Genomic DNA, 14,786 nt, shown 5'->3' with positions numbered 1-14,786 from the left:
GGGCAGAAAAGGCCGAATTATGGAAGTTTTTAGATAAAATCCTAAAGAGCGGTTTCATCAGACCTGCGACCGCCCCACATGCTGCCCCAGTATTGTTTAGAAAGAAGGACGGGGGGCTTAGACTTTGCACAGATTTTTGAAGGATCAATAGGATTTCTACCTCGAATGCCTACCCTTTTTCTTTAATCAATGATCTATTAAGCACAGTGTCTGGGGGGAAAATCTTTACAAAATTAGATTTGTGAGATGTTTACTTTAGAGTGCACGTAAAGGAAGGAGATGAGTGGAAAATGGCATTAAACACTCCTATGGGACAGTTTGAATACTTAGTCATGCCATTTGGATTACAAGGGGCTCCTGGAGTTTTTATGAATTTCATAAATGAAGTACTGAGGGAATACTTGTATAAAGGGGTTGTAGTGTTGTAGGATGATATAATTATTTATTTCAAAGACTCACAATCTCATGTGAAATTAGTACGGGAAGTACTCAACACTCTGTACGAACATAAGCTATACGCCAAATTGTCTATGTGTGAGTTCCACAAAACAGAACTGGAATACTTGGGGTACAGAGTGTCCAGGAAGGGGTTAGCGATGGACCCCGCCAAGATACAAGCGGTACTAGATTGGGAACCCCCGAGGACACGTAGACAGCTCCAATCATTCTTCGGTTTCACGAATTTTTACCATAATTTCATTCAGAGCTTTGCACATACCATGTTACCATTGACGGACCTCCTTAAAACAAAAGGGAAGGGCCCAGAAGCAAAGAGACAAGGCGCGAAACTAGAGTGGACAGCCAAGTGTCAAGAGGCGTTTAATAAACTGAAAAGATTATTCACTAGTGAACCCATTCTTAGTCACCCAGATGAGCTACAACCCTTTGTGGTCCAATCCGATGCCTCCGATGTCACTTTAGGAGCCATTTTAATGCAATCAGATGATGAAGAGAGACTAAGGCCCTGTGCATACATTTCTAAAAAATTTTCTCAGGAGCAGCGAAATTGGTCCATGTGGGATAAAGAGGCATTTGCAATGACATTTGCATTAAAAACCTGGAGGTCTTGGCTAGAGGGAGCCAGAGTCCTGTTTGAAATTTGGACAGTTCATAAAAACTTAGAGGCACTCACGGGACGCCGGAAACTGAAAAACAAATTCGGTGTGCAGGATTTTTCACAAAATTTGATTTTACTTTAAAACATATTCCAGGATCCAAAAACTTTTTAACGGATGCTTTGTCTCGACTTCCTGAACACAACAGTCAAAGGGAAGAAGTCATTGACTCTATCATATCACCCAATCATCTAGTAGGGGCAGTCACTACTGTCAAGTCTGCTATGGGTTACTCAATATCTGTATTAAGGTTGGTTCTGAAGTGAAGGAGTCTGGGTACTTTACAGTGTACACCGGGGGCTGCTAGCTCACTCTCCTGCCCCCTCTCTAGAAATGCCTTTGTTGTGTAACCTGCTTTGAAATGCTAACCTGTGAACAAGATAGTGGCGCCTTCCCAGCCTTGTTCTCTGTGGGGAGTATGGGGTGTCAAGACTTCGGTCTGGGAACGAAAGAAGTAGCATCCTAGTGTGAAGATGTGTTGCATAGATTGCCCCCCGTAGGAATCCTTTAGATTCATACTTTAAATACTGGATTAGTGCATATGTGATTCAGTCCTTCAATCTCTGCCATGGTCCACAGTTCTGATTACAATAAACTTGCTACTTTATCAAGAGACTCGTTATTGAATTCAGCCGACTTGACATTTTGAAGGACTCCCTATCTTGGAGTTCAACCTTTCCGGCAACTGAAAAGGCGATGTCCGAACAGTCTCCGGAGAATGGAGGATTCCCAACCAGAGTGGAGGGGGCCGAGACACCCTGGCACATCCATACTGCCAGAAGGACCGCGGCCTCCCCTCCACAGTTTCAGCTGGTGGCGACCCCACGGCAATACCAGCCAAGAACCTCCACTACGCTGATGGATCAAGCCCCGGTCCGTCGGGAGGCGATCATGACCCGCCACACCAAGCGGGTCCAACTGGCCGAGGCCACCGCCGTCCACCCGGGCGAGGCGAGCGAAGGCGCCAGCGCCGCGGGGGCGCAGGACCTCGAGAGTGGAAGCGAAGGGGCCGAGTGCGGAGCGGAGGACGGAGGGGCGAGCCCCAAGGACCAGACCGATGAGGAGTACGAGACGTTTCGCGCGATGGTCCGCAGGGAGATCGACGGGGCGGTGAGAGACCTAAAGGACCAGATGCAGACCCTGACCGCGCAGCTGGGCAGAGCGCTGGGGGTGACCGGGGCTCGCCAGCAACAGCCAGCCCCGGCGGGTCCGCGGGGACCCCCGGCTCGACAGGGCCCCGCCGCTCCTCCACCCAGAGCGGCCCCGCAAGCCCCAGCGGCGCCCCCCCTGCCCCGGTCAGACAAAGAGACCTGGGGGGGGGGCCGGGAGCTGGACGCCACGTTCGACGGGGACCCGGAGGAAGTGAACTACTTCGCGATCCAAGCAAACAGCTACATGCACTACTGGGGGGACTCATTCCCCGATGAGATGAGCCGCGTGGACTACCTCGGGTCGAAGCTACGGGGCGCAGCGAAGAAGTGGTATGTGAGCCTATGCGAAACCAACAGCCCGGTCCTCCATTTCGTAAACACTTTCGTGCAGGCCCTGCTGACCCAGTACGAGGACCCCCTGCAAGAAACCCGAGCGCTGGCGGCGCTGCGGAACATGAAGCAAGGGGCCCGATCCATCCGGGAGTACGCGGCCGACTTCCAGGCCAACGCCGCCCGGGCTCGGAACTGGAATGAGGTGATGAAGATCGAGCACTTCACCAATGGGCTGAACCCGAGCATCCTGGATAGAGCGCTCACGCAAGCCCGCCCCGATACCCTGGTGGGGTGGATTCCGCTGGCGGGGGAGGTGGAGACCAACCTGAAACGAGTGGCGATGCTGCGCCAAGCACTGGCCGCCGGCAGGGGAACGCCGAAAGCAAGCCCCGGGAAGGCTGAGCCACCTAAAGTCAAGAAGCAGGCGGTGGCTGCCCCGGGGGGGCCCCGACGTTGTTTTCGGTGTGGGGACCCCAACCATCTAGCCTCTGGCTGCCCCCAATCAGCCACCGGGGCCGCCCCACCGCAGGGAGCCACCCGCCCGGGCACCCCCGGCCCCAAGAAAACCACCGGCCGCCCTAAGGACGCGGCGAAGAGCAGCGCGCTCCTGGTGCAAGACGACCTACAAGAGGAGGAGGTGCGTCTGTCAGAGGAGCTGGCCGAGCTGGCGTGGGAAGAGGAGCCGGCGGGAAACGACGCCGACCTGCTTTGAACGGTGCCAACCAGCAGGTCGACCGAGAGGAGGCACCGCTCACGGTGAGACCCACGGGAAGGTTGTACTTTATAGTGGTCAAATTGTTGAACCCAAAGCTAAAAAGGTTCCTACAGATCCGGGCCCTCATAGACTCGGGCTGTAATAGAGAGCTGATTTCCCCCAAGGTGGTGGAGGCTCTGGGATTGAAACGCTTACAACTGCCCCACCCCATGCACTTTGAACAGATGGATGAGTCAGTAATGGGGGGGGAACCCTGCACGCAAGAGACTGAGCCGTGCCCCCTGGGGATTGAGGATCACTGGGACTCAGAGACGTTTGTGATCGCGCCCGCCTGCGGCTACCCCGTGGTCCTGGGAGTGGGGTGGTTGGAAAAGCACGAGCCCCTCATCCGCTGGAGAGCCCAGACCATCAGATTTCCCGACCCAAGTTGCAACCAGCACCTTTGGCAGGCAGCATGGGGGCCACGAGCGCCAGCCGCTCGGGAGAGGCGTGCGTCCTGGTGGAAGAGGTGCACCATGTCCCGGACGCCTACCGCGACCTGATGGAGGTATTTAGTGAGCGGGAGGCCAACCAGCTACCCCCCCACAGGAGCACAGACTGTGCGATAGAACTAATCCCCGGGGAAAGCCTTCCCAGGGCCAAGCTCTACCAAATGGGGTGGGCTGAGAAGAAGGAGCTGCGAAAATTCCTAGACTTGAACTTGAAAAGGGGGTTCATCAGACCCGCGACGGCCCCCCACGCGGCCCCCGTGTTGTTTAGAAAGAAAAAGGACCACAGTCTTAGGCTTTGCACGGATTTTCGTGGGATTAACGCGATTTCCATGTCAAACGCCTACCCCATCCCCCTCATCAAAGATTTGCTAAGCACGGTGGCGGGGGGGAAGATTTTCACAAAGCTTGACCTGCGGGACGCGTACTTCCGAGTGCGCATCAAGGAGGGGGATGAGTGGAAAACGGCGTTCAACACCCCGATGGGGCAATTTGAATATTTAGTCATGCCGTTTGGATTGCAAGGGGCACCGGGGGTGTTCATGAATTTCATAAATGATGTATTGCGGGAATTTCTGTACAAGGGGGTGGTGGTGTACCTTGATGACATCATTATTTATTCGCAAGACGAACAATCCCATGTGAAACTAGTGAGGGAAGTGCTGGCCACCCTGCTGAAGCACCAGCTCTACGCCAAGCTGTCTAAATGCGAGTTCCACCGCACGGAACTAGACTATTTGGGCTTCCGGGTGTCTGGGGACGGGCTGGCCATGGATCCAGCCAAAGTTCAGGCAGTTCTAGAGTGGGCCCCCCCGAGGACACGTAGACAGCTCCAAAGTTTCCTCGGATTCTCCAATTTCTATAGGACATTCATTGAGGGGTTCGCCCAGATCGCTCTGCCCCTAACAGACCTCCTGAAGACGAAGGGGAAGGGGGAGGAGGCAAAGCGACCAGGGGCCAGGCTGAATTGGACACCGACTTGTCAGGCGGCTTTCGACCGGCTTAAACAACTGTTCACAAGTGAGCCGGTCTTAAGCCACCCAGATGAGCGGAAGGGGTTTGTGGTCCAATGCGACGCCTCCGACGTCGCCGTAGGAGCCATTCTCATGCAGAGGGATGAGGAGGGGAAGCTGAGACCCTGCGCTTACATTTCGCGAAAGTTCTCGGAGGAGCAGAGGAACTGGTCAGTGTGGGACAAAGAGGCTTTCGCTGTCATGTTTGCACTGAAAACTTGGAGGTCCTGGTTGGAGGGAGCCAGGGTGCCCTTTGAGATATGGACGGACCACAAAAATCTAGAGGCACTAACAGGGAAAAGAAAATTGAGTGAAAAGCAAATCAGGTGGGCGGGCTTCTTCTCCAGATTCGACTTCACCCTGAAACACATCCCGGGGACCCGCAATTTCCTAGCAGACGCCCTGTCCAGGCTCCCACAGCATGAGAGCCAGAGAGAGGAAGTGGTAGATTCCCTGATCCCCCCCACACAAGTGGCGGCTATGGTCACTACCCGCTCGCAGAGGAAAAAGGAATTGAGCGGACTAAGCAAAGAACGAATCACCCTAGAGGCCGAACGGGAGGGAGGTGGGCGGCCGGAGGGGTTGCAGAAAAGAAAAGACGCTCTTTGGTACAAGGGGGAGAAACTGTACATCCCGGAAATATTAAGGAAAGAAATTCTCCAACTATGTCACTGCTCCAAATTAGCTGGGCACTTCGGCTATGTAAAAACCTTGCACTTGGTGCACCGGCAGTTCTGGTGGCCGTCCCTAAAGAAGGATGTGTCGGACTTTGTAGCTGGTTGCCCGGTGTGTGTGATGGCAAAAAGGAGGGGGGGGAAACCCCCGGGACTCCTACAGCCTCTGGAAACAGCAAAACGGCCATGGGCTATGGTGTCCATGGACTTCATAGTCGAGCTACCCCCCCCCCCCCCGGGGGGAAACAGTCATACTGGTGGTGGTGGACACGTTTTCAAAACAAGCCCACTTCATCCCCTGCAGCCAATTACCCACGGCCAAGAAACTAGCGACTTTATTTTTCGACCACGTGGCCAAACATCACTCCATCCCTGACAAGGTCATAAGTGACAGGGGGCCTCAGTTCGTTGCCACCTTCTGGCGGGAGTTTTGTAAGTTACTAGGGATGGAACAGGGGCTAAGTTCTGCCTATCACCCCCAGACGGACGGACAGACTGAGAGAGTGAACGGGGTGCTAGAGCAGTACCTACGGTGCTTTGTGAGCCTACGCCAGTCGGACTGGGTGGACCTCCTCCCCTTCGCTGAATACGCTTACAACAACAGCGCTCACAGTTCCACAAAAGCATCTCCCTTTGCAACAGTGTTCGGGTATGAGGGAAAGCCGATTCCCATGCTGCCAGGGGGGGAGGGATTGACGGGCTCAAGTTTCGAGCAATGGTGGCAAGGTCCCAGCCAATGTTGGCCAGCCATTCAAGAAAACCTGAAGCTGGCCAAGGAGGCGTATAAGAAACAGTACGATAAAAGCCATGTGCCAGTCTGGGACTTGAAGGTGGGGGACTCCGTGTACCTGTCAACAAAAAACCTGCCTCTGGCACAACCGTCTAGGAAATTGGCTTTTAAGTTCTTAGGGCCATTCAAAATCAAGCGGGTAATCAACCCGGTGACAGTAGAGTTAGACCTCCCCCCTGCTCTTGGTAAAGTCCACCCTGTTTTTCATTGCAGCCTACTGCGCAGATCTCCGGGGCCGTCCAAATGGCATTCACAAGATTCACCAACCCTCCCCTCGAAGGGGGAGTGCCGGAGCCTCTCGGGGCCCGAGTTCCGGAGCCATAAATGTGACTCGCCCTCCTTGCAAGGCCGCCCGGCAGGAGGGGGATCCTAGGGGGGGCAGTATGTCAAGTCTGCTATGGGTTACTCAATATCTGTATTAAGGTTGGTTCTGAAGTGAAGGAGTCTGGGTACTTTACAGTGTACACCGGGGGCTGCTAGCTCACTCTCCTGCCCCCTCTCTAGAAATGCCTTTGTTGTGTAACCTGCTTTGAAATGCTAACCTGTGAACAAGATAGTGGCGCCTTCCCAGCCTTGTTCTCTGTGGGGAGTATGGGGTGTCAAGACTTCGGTCTGGGAACGAAAGAAGTAGCATCCTAGTGTGAAGATGTGTTGCATAGATTGCCCCCCGTAGGAATCCTTTAGATTCATACTTTAAATACTGGATTAGTGCATATGTGATTCAGTCCTTCAATCTCTGCCATGGTCCACAGTTCTGATTACAATAAACTTGCTACTTTATCAAGAGACTCGTTATTGAATTCAGCCGACTTGACAACTACTAGATCTAAAGTGAAAAAAGGAAATATAGAAGAGAAATGGGGAGGATAAAAACTGATCGTAGAGATGGAAAAAGAGGGAGATAATAAACCAGATGGGGTTATTAAAGGAGAAGGAGGATTCTGGTACTGAGAGGGGAAACTCTATGTGCCTGAGAGCCTCCGGAAAGAAGTGCTACAATTTTGTCACAGTAGTAAAATCTCAGGACACTTTGGTTATGTGAAAACTTTGCATTTGGTAAACTGGCAATTTTGGTGGCTGCATATGAAAAAAGACATCTCGAGTTATGTAGCCACCTGCCCAGTATGCATAATGGCAAAAAAAGGGGAGGAAACCCCCCAGGATTACTACAACCCTTAGAAATCGCTGGGAGACCTTGGTCAGTAGTCTCCATGGACTTCATCGTAGAGCTCCCAATGTCCCAGGGAAAAACCGTGATATTGGTGGTAGTAGATACTTTCTCGAAACAAGCCCATTTCATCCCGTGCCTGCAACTGCCTAAGGCAAAAAAGCTAGCCTACCTATTTTTCCAACACATAGTTAAATTACACTCTTTCTCTGATAAGATCATTAGTGACAGAGGACCGCAGTTCATTGCCAACTTCTGGCGGGAGTTTTGTAAGTTAGCAGGCATGGAACAAGGTCTGAGCTCAGCGTATCACCCTCAGACTGACGGTCAAACGGAGAGAGTGAATGCCCTTTTAGAACAGTATTTACGGTGCTATGTAAACTACCAACAATCCAATTGGGTAGATTTGTTGCCCTTTGTGGAGTATGCATATAACAACAGTGTCCACAGTTCTACAAAAACCTCCCCCTTCAGAGTAGTGAATGGTTACGAAGGAAAACCTTTCCCCCTGCTATCAGGGGGAGATACCCCAGAGTTACCATCATCCTTTGAACATTGGTGGGGAAACTTAGGGAAAGTGTGGAAAGTGATACAAGAGAACTTGGAAATGGCTAAAGACACTTACAAAAGACATTATGAGAAAAATCATGTTCCAGTATTGGACTTCAAAGTAGGGGAGACCATTTTCCTATCAATTAAGAACTTACCAGTGTCTCAACCTTCAAGGAAACTAGCTTACAAATTGCTGGGTCCATTCAAAATAAAGAGAGTCATCAATAAAGTTACTGTGGAACCAGAACTACCAAAAATGTTTAGTAAAATCCACCTGTTTTTCATTGCAGCCTATTACGCCAGGATCCTAGAGCTACGTCTTGGCACCCTCGACAACAAGCTCCACAGCCTATCCAGACTGGGAATCAGAGTCACCATGAAGTTCAAGAAATTCTAGATGCCAAATTAAAAAGAGGGGTGTTGTACTTTCTAATTAGATGGAAACATTTTCCCCCAAGTCACAGTGAGTGGGTGGAAGCTTCAAATGTGAGAGCAGCAAATTTGATAAAGAAATTTTACAAGTTAAACCCAAATAAACCCCGGAAAAAGTCTGAGGGGAAGCAGTATGTCAAGCATGCTATTTCTGTGTATTAGAGCAATACATTTATTAGTTTCCAATTCCTCTCTATCTATCTATCCTGGAAGCTCTTCTTTCCCATAGTCGCATTTCAAAACTAACCCCCCCCCCTCCTGCTTTTCTTGCCTTTACTTTTCTTTTCTCACCTCTGGGTAGAAAACGTAGGAATGCCAGTAATTTTGATGATGGAAAGAAAGGAGGCACCTCCCCTGAATTGTTCCCATTCATACTGCTTATCAAAAGAAGCAGGAATGTCTGGGAACCAGGGAAGTTATAACCGCATGATAGCAGTGGGTAGTATTTTTGAATATCTGTAGTAATTAACATCTGTATGTTATGACTTGAAGCTATCTTTTCTATTGTCTTTGAAGTAGCCCTTAAAACACTATGCTGTGTGACACTTTGTATCACTCTCAAGGTATCCTACCTTGAACCAACAACGGATTGTCAATAAAACCAGTCTTTGCATCAGACAACTGCTTGTTTATTCAAAATACCAATGCTTGACAGATATAAGCAAATTAGTAACAGACGAAATCAGTAAACATCCCCCCAATAAATGATGGCATGACAATTTTCATTTCCTCCATGGGTGGATTGTGAACTGGGCATGGAGGAGGCCATGACAGGGGGTGATTTCACACAGTGACTGTTTACAAGTGGATTTTGCTATTCTTACACAGTAAAAATTCAGTTGCAAAGTGTGCATGAATGCACCTGAGTGATTGTACAAAAGCTATTGCTGTTCACAACCATAGTCCTGTTGGAATATGTCTGTTTTACGGACTTCCGGGGAGGAAAATGGCGAGCTGAGTTGTCTCTCGTAACGGGAGCAAGCTGAAGGTCTTGTTCGGGGTAGTGGAGGGCAAACCAAAGCCCACTGCCTACCTTTCTCAGTGAGAGAAAGGTCCAAGACTTGCACTAAAAACTTTAGAAGAGATTTACCTTGGCTGAAAAGGAGCTTTGGAGAAGGGTCCTTTGAGGCTTTGAGGAGTCTCAGAAGTTTGCAAAATTATCGTCTGCAAGATCTCTCAGAGCCATGGATTTGGCATAAGCTCGTCACGATCCTAACCTTCTGGGACATTTTTAAACAACTAAAGTCTTGGAAGACCAGTGGAACTTGGATAAACAGAGGAAAAAAGGTACAGAAACTCTTCTTTCACTCCGGAGCTATTTACAGACTAAAGAGACGTTTTAAAGGTGGAAATAAGGGGAAAATATAAAACTTGCAAGTAGAAGAAGGGAAGGGTGAAGTTTGGACTATTTTGACATAAAAGACAGTGTTAAAAACTGCTAAAAATTGAAGAGAAATCATTGTTGTGTCTACTTACGATTTGTGGAATGTAAACAACCATACTGCGCAGGAATATACTGGAACAGTCCTTTAACTCTACTGAGCAAGACAGGAAGTGCGTCAAGCAATCTATAAGGTTGAAGGTGACAGAGACAGGAAGCAGTAAAGAAAAAAGCCTACTCTACATCATAGAGAAACATCGGCAGCCATTGCTGGGAGGTCCAATTTAAAACATCGTTTTAAAAAGATTTGGGACTTTAAAAAGTGACAGAAACGACAGGGAAAAGGGTAAGAAGATAAGAACTATTGACTACATTATTGGTGGGCTCCTGGGGTGATTTTAAAAGGGGAAAAAAATCTTTAAAAGGAGAAAAAATCGCGGCCGCCATTTTGGATTTTTTAAAGACTTTTTTGTTAAATATCTTTGCTTTGGGGGCTCAGAAACCAGCGAAATTGGGCTTGCTGGAAAGGGCAAGCCCTGCTCTATTGAACCTGACTGTCAGATTTTAAATTGGTGAGGTCAAAAATTTCGTCATTTTTTTAAAGGGGAAAAATTCTTCAAAAATTTATATCTGGGCCTGGGAAGCTCAGAAGAAAACAGAACAAAGTTTAATTGAGAGAGAAAATTTAGACCTTCTGAACTTGGTAGTCAAACTTGCAAATTGTGCGACGGAAATTTTTGGTATTTTAATTGCATCCCCCTTGCTCTTTGCTTAAATGTCAGAGCCCAGGCAGCCCCGAACAAGAGCCCTTTCATTAGATAAAATGCAAGACCAAATGGAGGCTATGGAAGCCAGGATTATGAAAGGAGTTAAGAAAATGATGGAAGAGTTGAAGGAAGAACTTACTACAGTGATTAAAAAAGAAGTGGATGACCTCAAAAACCAAATTGGGAAAATAGACAAGAAAGTACAGGAGGTGGAGGAGAAAGTTAAAATACATGATACCACCTTGCTGAAAGTACAAGAAAAAGTGACGATTCACGACTGCAAATTAATGGAAAATCAGCTACGTTTGAAAGGAGTACCTGAGGAAGAGAATGATGATTTGAAAGGATATATAACAAACATAATCGCAGAATTCTTAGAAGAAGACCCTGATAAGACTAAAAGCATGTATGATCACATGTATAGAGTCAACTCGCTATATGCCAAAAAAAATAACTTACCAAGAGATGTGGTTGTAAGATTCATGACAAAGGAAATGGTGGGAAGGATTATGAAGAGAAACTTTGAACAATCATTGATAGTAAGAGGTAGCAGAGTGAGAATTATGAAGGAGCTACCGAAAGAAGTGATAAATGACAGGAGAACATATAAAAAGTTGACAGAAAAATTGAAAGACAATGGCACAAGGTATAGATGGATAATCCCCGAGGGTGTGAGCTTTGAACTTCAGGGGAAGAGAGTCACGATCACAAATGCCCGAGAACTGAGGAGATTTTTTGAAGAAAATAAAGAATTTGCACCATGATGGATTACAAACTATTGTCTTGGAATGTTAATGGACTAAATTCACCACAAAAAAGAAGGGCAACCTTTCATTGGATTAAAAAGCAAAATTGTAATATAATTTGTTTGCAAGAAGTCCACATTAAACAAAAGGATTATAAATTTTTATGGAACAAACAATTGGGAAGGGAATTTTTTTCGTTAGCTGACCAGAAAAAAAGGGGAGTAGTTTTTTATATTAAACAAGACCTGGAGCCAAAATTGGTATTTAAAGATAAGGATGGAAGATTTGTAGCAGTGGAAATAACATCAAATGGGAAAAAAACGCTGTTATTGGGACTATATGCACCTAATGGTGCAAAAGATGTTTTTTTTAAAGACATTACACAACAACTAGATGAGTTGACCTACGATCAAATACTCTTAATGGGAGATTTTAATGGAACAGTTGAGAACTCATTGGATAGATCCGGAGGGAAAAAAAAATAGTGGAAAAGAAGGAAAATTGCCAAAGTCTTTTTTTGAATTAGTAAAACAGGAAAATTTGGAGGACATATGGAGAAAGTTTAACCCTGAAGTGCGGGACTATACTTTTTTTTCTGCAAGACATAAGACATTTTCTAGAATTGACATGCTATGGGGAACCAGAGATTTAGGCCTCATAACAAGAAAGATAGAGATTTTGCCTAAAATTGGCACTGACCATAACCCAATAATGTGGATTACAAAACTGTCCAAAAGATTGAGAAGATGGAGATTGAATGAGGACTTGCTACAGAACAAAGAAACAGTGACTTTCCTAGGAAAAGAAACTAAAGAATTTTTCCAAGTGAATGATAAAGAAGATATCGATTTTCAGACGGTCTGGGATGCTTATAAAGCAGTAATGAGAGGGTTGCTGATTACTTTGAACAATAAAGATAAAAGGGAAAAAGAAAAACAACTACTGGATATTCAAAATGAAATAAAGAAAAAAGAAGGAGAGCTGAGGAAAAGACCAGGGAAAAAGAAAATTCTAAGGGAAATTTCAATATTGCAAACTCAACTAAGACATTTATTAAACAAAGAAGTAGAATGGAACTTGAAAAGGCTCCAGCAAAAATCGTTTGAAGGAGCAAATAAGACGGGGAAATACTTGGCGTGGCAGCTGAAAAAAAAGAGGGAAAATAAAATAATTAATAGAATTGTGATAGATGAAAGAGACGTAGTTACTCAAGAGGGAATAAAAAGAGAATTTTTTAAGTATTATGCCAAGCTGTTTAAAGGTGCTGAAGTAAAGAGAAAAAAGATAGATGAATATCTACAGAAAATAAAAATTGAGCCATTAACTGAGAATATGAGAAAAATTTTGAATGACCCAATTGAAAAAATAGAAATTGAGGCAGCAATCAACGTGATGAAAAATGATAAAGCTCCCGGGCCAGACGGTTATACAGCTAAGTATTTTAAAATGTTTAAAGATGAATTAATACCAAAATTACAGAAGCTGATGAATGCAATAAGAGTCAAAGGGAAGGTACCAAATACATGGAAAGAAGCTGTTATTTCTTTGATACCTAAAGAAGAAAGAGATGTTACAAATGTGAAAAATTACAGACCAATTTCACTTTTGAACAATGATTATAAAATATTTACAAGAATTCTGGCAGAACGTCTTAAGCAATATTTGATAAATTTTATAAAAGAGGACCAAGCCGGTTTTCTTCCCAAAAGACAAATAAGAGACAATATTAGAACTGTTGTAAATATTGTAGAATATTATGAAAGACATCCAGAAAAGGAAGTAGCGCTATTCTTTGCGGATGCAGAAAAAGCATTTGACAATTTAAATTGGGACTTTATGTTTGCAGTGATGGAAAAAATGGAGCTTGGAGAAAGTTTTATAAGAATGATAAAGGCAATATATTCTGAACAAAGTGCAAGGCTGTGCATCAACGCAGATCTTACAGATGAAATGAAAATTAGTAAAGGTACCAGACAAGGCTGCCCGCTTTCGCCATTGCTGTTTATAATGACTCTTGAAATTTTACTAATGCAGATTCAAGAAGAAAAAGATTTAGAAGGACTACAAATAAAAGGATTTACCTATAAATACAGAGCATTTGCAGATGATATAATGTTTATAAATGAAAATCCTTTACAAGTTACACCTTTGTTGTTAATGAGAATACAAGAGTTTGGGGAGTTGGCGGGACTTTATATAAACAAAGAAAAATCAAAAATCTTATGTAAGAATATGCAGAAAAATAGACAACAAGAACTACAAAGACTAACGGGTTGTGAAGTTACCTCTAAGGTAAAATACCTAGGGGTAGAGATAACAATGAAAAATATTGATTTGTTTAAGAACAATTATGAAAAGCTATGGCGTAAAATAGAAGAAGATATGCTAAAGTGGAACAAGCTCAATTTGTCACTGTTGGGTAGAATAGCTGCAGTAAAAATGAATATTTTACCAAGGATTATGTATCTGTTTCAAACCATCCCCATTGTGAAAGATGCTAAGCAATTTGATAAATGGCGAAGAAAAATTTCGGAATTCGTGTGGGCCGGGAGGAAACCTAGAATTAAAATGAAAGTCCTGATAGATGCGAAAGAGAGAGGTGGATTCCAATTACCAGATTTGAAACTGTATCATGAAGCAATTTGTTTAGTATGGTTAAAAGAATGGATAACGTTATTAAATAAAAAACTTCTAATGTTAGAAGGCCATGGAAAAAAATTCGGCTGGCATGCATATTTGTACTATGGAAAAAAGAAGATGGACGGTCTTTTCTCTCACCATTATATAAGGAGTAGCTTATTAAATGTGTGGATAAAGTACAAGAAATATGGTGATGAGAGGAGACCTTTATGGATAGTGCCGGCTGAAGTGATAAAGTTAACGGCCAAAACAGTCAAGGAAAAACAACTATCATACAACCAGTTACTAAAAATACAAAGCGGGAAAATAGAATTGAAAACTGCAGAAGAACTAAACTATAAATATGATTGGTTTCAAATGCAACAAATAAAAAGTTTGATGGAGAATGATATCAAAGCTGAAGGAATAAGGAAAGAACAAACAGAAATGGAAAGAGTTCTGCTTGGAGATAATGAGAAATTAATTTCAAAAGTGTACAAATTACTTTTACAATGGGCTACAGAAGATGAAGTAGTGAAATCTCAAATGATAAAATGGGCAATTAATGTAAATAAAGAAATAAAGATGGAATCTTGGGAATATCTGTGGAAAAATTCCATGAAACTCGCAACATGTCATAGTATTAAAGAGAACTGTTTTAAGATGATGTATAGATGGTATATGACTCCAAAAAAATTAGCAAAGATGAACAATAAGATGCCAGATAGGTGCTGGAAATGTAAAAAGCATGAAGGTTCTTTCTACCATATGTGGTGGACTTGTGAAAGAGCTAAAATGTTTTGGCAAATGATTCAACAAGAGATATCTAAGATCCTGGGATA

This window comes from Heteronotia binoei, chromosome 15, assembly GCF_032191835.1.
Source record: "Heteronotia binoei isolate CCM8104 ecotype False Entrance Well chromosome 15, APGP_CSIRO_Hbin_v1, whole genome shotgun sequence".
Taxonomy (NCBI): Eukaryota; Metazoa; Chordata; class Lepidosauria; order Squamata; family Gekkonidae; genus Heteronotia; species Heteronotia binoei.
The sequence above is the reverse complement of the archived record's forward strand: the minus strand, read 5'-3'. Positions refer to the sequence as shown.